The following is a 6550-nucleotide window of genomic DNA, read 5'->3' on the forward strand; positions in this document are numbered from 1 at the left end:
ATTATATGGTCTATTTTGGAGAAGATACCATGAGGTGTTGAGAAGAAGGTATATTCTTTTGTTTTAGGATAAAATGTTCTATCGATATTGGTTAAATCCATTTGGTTCATAACTTCTCTTAGTTTCACTGTGTCTCTGTTTAGTTTCTATTTCCATGATCTGTCCATTGATGAGAGTGTGTGAGTCACTATCCTCTGCATCTGTGCTGTTGTGCCCAATCCCCCGTCTCTATGCATTTCCCTGAGAAGACTGCTCAAGGAGAAATCCAAACTTAGGTGGTAGGCTGCTGAATATGTCTCCTTGTTCCTGTTTTGATCCTTGTTCCTGTTTTTATTCCTGTTCCTGTTTTGTGGGGTGTATAAAAGGGAGCTATGCAGTTGAAAATATAGCATTTGGTTCTTTATCAGATGACTCCTTGTATTTCTTTCTTTCGCCCTCAGCCCTCCGCCGATCCAAGAAACTCAGTCAGCTATGCTGGTGTAGCTGACAATTGAAGGTTCCACCGAGATTGGAAAGATGAGGAAGATTGCTGACAGGCCTTCTCCGGGGCACGCATTAGGACAGGAGACGTATTTTGCATGAACCGAAGGTAAGATTTCGGGGTAAGTAAACACCATGGATATGGCACATAGTAAGAAGTAGCAGGCTAAGCAACTATCTCCTCTTCTGGGTCAGCAGGGAACCGCTGTTAAAGCTAGAGTTATTGAAGAATTTACAAAAATTCTCTCCATGATTTGTGGCCAGCGGCACTTTTAAGCTGGAAGACTGGGAAAAAGGTAATAGGTGATTTTTATGCTGCTGCCGATCGCCATGGCGCTTTACTCCTTAAAAAATCAGTTTGGGGCATTTGTCTTGGCCTGTGGCGATTTGGGCTTTGCTCCTCTTTCTGTACAGTTTTCCTCCCTCTTCTGCATCTCTGGGTTGCAAATGCCACCCTCCCTGTCCACGCTGCTTTCGAGGATCACTTTCGAGAATAACCTTCGAGGATCATTGCCTGCGCTCTTGTGTTTAGATGAGAGTGAGGACTGAGTTGGAGACTTTTTTCGCTTTTTTCTTTTTCTTTTTGTTCTTTTTTAAGAGGGGAGAATTTTGTCCCAGATAGAGGGGTGGGGTCTGGCTCAGGAGGAGGGTCCCCGACCTCGCTTTGAGGGCTCCTGTTTCTCTCTGCTGCGCTTTCACTCTGGCTGAAGAGTGGAGAGGTCTGTGGGCCCAGCATTGACATCCGCAATGACTGTCGGCAGCTGGGATGCCTGGAGAATTGTGCAGTGATGGGGGCTTCCTCCATGTCCTGCTCATCTCCATTGCCAGGGACTGCCGAGGCTGCCACTTCCCCAGGCTCACAGTCATCACCTGGTGCTTGCTGCTGTTTCAAGTGGCTGGCCTCGAGAGCCTGGGGGACCTCTTCCTGAACCTCACAGTCGTCTGTGGCTGCTGCTGTCTGCATCAGCGCACTGGTCATCTTTGAGATGACCAATCTCAGGGATATTGGGCTTTGTAGTCTTGAGGAACAATACTCGGGGGCTATCAGGATTGAGAGAAATGCTGACCTCTGTTGCCTCTCCACCAAGGACTGGTCTCTCATCTTGGAGCTGCATTGTGGGGAACAAGCCCCCAAGGGAATGTGGGTACCTGAGTCCAGGGACATTGGAGGAGAGGTCCATGTGTGAAAGGACCACCATCAACGATGAGTGCAGCTGCCATCGCTGGACCTCAGATTGCTGCCAGAGAATGTGCCCAGGTGTGTGTAGGAGGTGAGCCTGCACCGACAACATCGAGTGCTGCCACCTGGTGTGCCTGGGCAGCTGCCATACACCTGACGACTGCACAGCCTGTGTGGCCTGCCGACACTACTACTGCAGAGGCGTGTGCGTGCCTACCTGCCCGCCCACCTGGCACCTACAGGTTCGGGGGCTGGCACTGTGTGGACAGAGATTTCTGTGCCAATGCCGAAAGCAGTGACTTGGATGGCTTCGTCGTCCATGACAGCGAGTGTATGCAGGAATGTCCCTCAGGTTTCATCTGCAACAGCACCCAGAGCATGTACTATATTCCCTGCAAAGGCCCCTGCCCCAAAGTGTGTGGTGATGAAGAAAAGAAAACGAAACCCATCGATTTGGTTACTTCTGCTCAAATGCTCCAAGGATACACCATCTTGAAGGACAATCTGCTTATTAACATCCTGCGAGGTAATAACGTCGCCTTGGAATTGGAGAACTTCATGGGGCTCATTGAGGTGGTAACCGGCTATGTTAAGATCCGCTATTCCCATCCATGCCTTGATCTCCTTGTCCTTCCTGAAGAACCTTTGTCTCACCTTAGGAGAGGGGCAGCTAGAAGGGAACTACTCTTTCTATGTCCTGGACAACCAGAACTTGCAGCAGCTGTGGGACTGGAACCACCGGAACCTGACCGTCAGTTCTGGGAAAATGTACTTAGCTTTCAACCCCAAGCTGTGTGTCTCTGAAATTTAGCAAATGGAGGAAGTGACCGGAACAAAGGGACATCAGAGCAAAGGGGACATCAACACCAGGAACACCGGAGAGCAAGCTTCTTGTCAAAGTGATGTTCTCCATTTCACCTCCACCACCATCTGGAAGAACCACATCATCAAACATGGCACCGGTACTGGCCACTTGACTGCCGGGATCATTGCCACCATTGCCATTGCTGCAGGGGCCACCGTGGGAGCAGGCATTGCCTTATCCAGCAACATACAAACTGCCCAGACATTGAACGAACTTTCGGGGAGGGTACAGATACATTGCTTTCTCAGAGTGATATTCAGTCTCATTGTCATATTGCTGTTTTAGATTCAAATCAACAAATTGCTTTGGTTCAAGAACAAGTAGATTTTATGCTATCCACCAGACATGTTGTTAGCTATGATCCCTTTTTTCATGCCATTTGTGTTACACCTGTGCATGTAATTAATGCTTCCTCTTCTGTTAGTATTTAATGCTACTTATTATTATCTTACTCGGCAGCTCTTTAATAAGATTGTATTAGTTAATAATACCAGAGTTGATCCTATTGATGGGTCATCTATCTTGGGCATGTTTCTTCAAGTGGGAATGCTGGTGAAAGAGTTGGCTAGAGTTACTTCCTTGGCAGTTTTTAGCCTAATTTTGCTGATGCTTGTTTTTTGGGTGTCTGTGCCGCCTTTGGGCACAACAGGTACAATCTCAAGCTGTTGTGAGAGGATTGGTGCTTTTACCTGATAGAGGGGATCCCTCTGCCCAAGTGTGGCTGACCATGCTACAAAATGCAGAATCGTTCACCTAGGCCCGAGCTGCAGCCGGGACTGCAAGGGAGTTTTCCCTGAGAGACATGCCTGGCTGCATAGGAGTTGGTGTTGATACAGTTCCCCTCTTCAGGAAAAATACACCGGGATTGGTATGACCATACCACCTCACTGTACAACGGCAGGGGGCTGGGGGTCATTACAATATCCCCAATATTCACTGAGGGTCTGGTCGCTGTCTCTGCTCAGCCTCTAATTAAAAGAAAAAGGGTGAATTGTGAGTCACCATCCTCTCCACCTGTGCTGTTGTGCCCGATCCCCCGTCTCTATGCATTTCCCTGAGAAGACTGCTCAAGGAGAAATCCAAACTTAGGTGGTAGGCTGCTGAATGTGTCTCCTTGTTCCTGTTTTGATCCTTGTTCCTGTTTTTATTCCTGTTCCTGTTTGTGTTCCTGTTTTGTGGGGAGTATAAAAGGGAGCTATGCAGTTGAAAATATAGCATTTGGTTCTTTACCAGATGACTCCTTGTCTTTCTTTCTCTCACCCTCAGCCCTCCACTGATCCAAGGAACTCAGTCAGCTATGCTGGCGTAGCTGACAAGAGTGGTGTGTTGAAATCTCCCACTATTATTGTGTGAGGTGCAATGTGTGCTTTGAGCTTTAGTAAAGTTTCTTTTATGAATGTGAGTGCCCTTGCATTTGGAGCATAGATGTTCAGAATTGAGAGTTCTTCTTGGTAGATTTTTCCTTTGGTGAATATGAAGTGTCCTTCCTTATCCTTTTTGATAACTTTTGGTTGAATGTCAATTTTAGTCGATATTAGAGTGGCTACTCCAGTTTGTTTCTTGGGACCATTTGCTTGGAAAATTGTTTTCCAGCCTTTTACTCTGAAGTAGTGTCTGTCTTTGTCACTGAGGTGCATTTACTGTATGCAGCAAAATGTTGGGTCCTATTTAAGTATCCAGTCTGTTAGTTTATGTCTTTTTTTAAAATTTTTTTTTATAAATAATTTATTTTTGAACATGAAATGCTTTTTTATAGCATGTTTTACAAGGGGAGGGGGTAAGAGGGGCCAGGTGGTGGAAAAGTACAAAATCTTCTTGGCCTGTGCCTTGAAACATGTCATGGTCTATACGGTACACTGCCTTGAATTATGATCTACCTGCTGTTCTTCAGAAGATATGGTACACTGCTTGAGTTATGGTCTCCCTGCTATTCTTAAGATGATATGGTACACTGCTTTGAGTCTATCTGCAGTTGCTAAGCAGGATCTTGCAGTTGCCAAGCTTCAGAGGACATTGTGCAGGTGGGGAAAGGTAGGGGGTGAGGGTAAGGGCGAGGGTCCTGGCTTCTGGCATCTCCCCCTTCTCTGTTTAGTTAGAGAAGGCATCTTATGATCAATCCCAACTATGTGAATTTTGAATTTGGATGTCTAATTATGGGGGGTCTTAGTTTATGTCTTTTTATAAGGAAATTGAGTCCATTGATGTTAAGAGATATTAAGGAATAATGACTGTTACTTTGTTGTTTAAGGTGGAATTATATTTGTGTAGCTATCTTCTTTTGGGTTTGTTGGAAGAAGATTATTTTCTTGCTTTTCCTAGGGTGTAGTTTCCCTCTTTGTGTTGGAGTTTTCCATCTTTTATCCTTTGTAGAGCTGGATTTGTGTAAAGATATTGTGTAAATTTGATTTTGTCATGGAATATCTTGGTTTCTCCATCTATAGTAATTGAGACTTTTGCTGAGACTCATAGCCTGGGCTGGCATTTGTGTTCTCTTAGGGTCTATATGACATCTTCCCTGGATCTTCTAGCTTTCATAATCTCTGGTGAGAAGTCTAGTGTAATTTTGATAGGTCTGCCTTTTTGTATTACTTAACCTTTTCCCCTTACTGCTTTCAATATTCTTTCTTTGTGTATTTGGTGTTTTGACTATCCTGTGACTAGGGAAGTTCCTTTTCTGGTCCAACCTATTTGGATTTCTGTAGGTTTCTTGTGTTTATGGGAATCTCTTTAGGTTAGGGAAGTTTTCTTCTATAATTTTGTTGAAGATATTTACTGGCCTTTTAAGTTTGGAATCTTCAGTTTCTTTTATACCTATCACCCTTATGTTTGGTCTTCTCATTGTGTCCTGGATTTCATGGATATTTTGGGTTAAAAGCTTTTTTGCATTTTGCATTTTCTTTGACTGTGGTGTCAGTGTTTTTTACTGTATCTTCTGCACCTGAAATTCTCTCTTCTATCTCTTATATTCTGTTGGTGATGCTTGTGTCTATGACCCCTGACCTCATTCCTCGTGTTTCTATCTCCATGATTCTCTCCCTTTGTGATTTCTTTATTGTTTCTATTTCCATTTTTAGATCCTGGATAGTTTTGTTCAATTCCTTCACCTGTTTGGTTGTGTTTTCTGGTAATTCTCTAAGGGATTTTTATGTTTCCTCTTTAAGGATTTCTACCTATTTCCCTGTGTTCTCCTGTATTTCTTTTAAGGGAGCTATTTATGTACTTCTTAACATCCTGTATCATCATCATGAGAAGTGGTTTTAAATCAGAATCTTGCTTTTCTGGTGTATTGTGGTAACCATGGCTCACTGTGGTGGGAGAACTGGGTTCTGATGATGCCAAGTAGCCCTGGTTTCTGTTGCTTATGTTCTTGTACTTGTATCTTGCCATCTTGATATCTCTGGTGTTAGCTCGTCTTGCTATCTCTGACTGAGGCTTGTCCCTCCTGCTAGCCTGTGTGTCAGTAATCCTGGGAGACTACTTCTCTTGGGGAGAAATTTGGGTTCGGAGAGCTGTGGTACAGTGTTTGCTCTGGGGCACAGATGGATTCCAGAAGGATCTTGTAAATGGCTGTTTCTTGGTTTTTGGGTTCTAATGGCTCTGGAAAGGTCTCTATTGGGCCCAGAATTTGAACAGAAGTGGTGGTCTTACTTGTGCTCACAGGTGTGTTAGTACTGTTGGAAGAGCATCTCTCTCCAAGCGGTATTTGGATATGGAGAGCTGTGGCACAGGGTTGGCTCAGGTAGCAGATGGAAACCGGAAAGATCCTGTCCCATGCAGCTCCTTGATTCCTATGTCCTAAGGGCTTTAGGCAGGTCCCTCCAAGCAGAAATGGTGGTCTTACCTGTGCTGACACGTTTGTCAGCACTGCTGGGAGATTAGCTCTCTCCTGGTGGTATTTGGGTATGGATAGCTGTGGCACAAGATCAGCCCAGGCACAGATGGAAACAAGAAGAATCCTTGGTAAAATCTTGTATACATAAAATAAAAATAAAAATAAAAATAAAAATAAAAATAAAAATAAAAAT

General features: G+C 44.4%; 1 pseudogene; it reads left to right on the forward strand.

Moving 5' to 3' along the window:
• Nucleotides 1–810: 810 nt before the first annotated feature.
• Nucleotides 811–6550, forward strand: part of LOC114628183 — a 27918-nt pseudogene continuing 22178 nt past the window's right edge.

The sequence above is a fragment of the Grammomys surdaster genome, unplaced genomic scaffold, assembly GCF_004785775.1.
Source record: "Grammomys surdaster isolate TR1022 unplaced genomic scaffold, NIH_TR_1.0 265, whole genome shotgun sequence".
Taxonomy (NCBI): Eukaryota; Metazoa; Chordata; class Mammalia; order Rodentia; family Muridae; genus Grammomys; species Grammomys surdaster.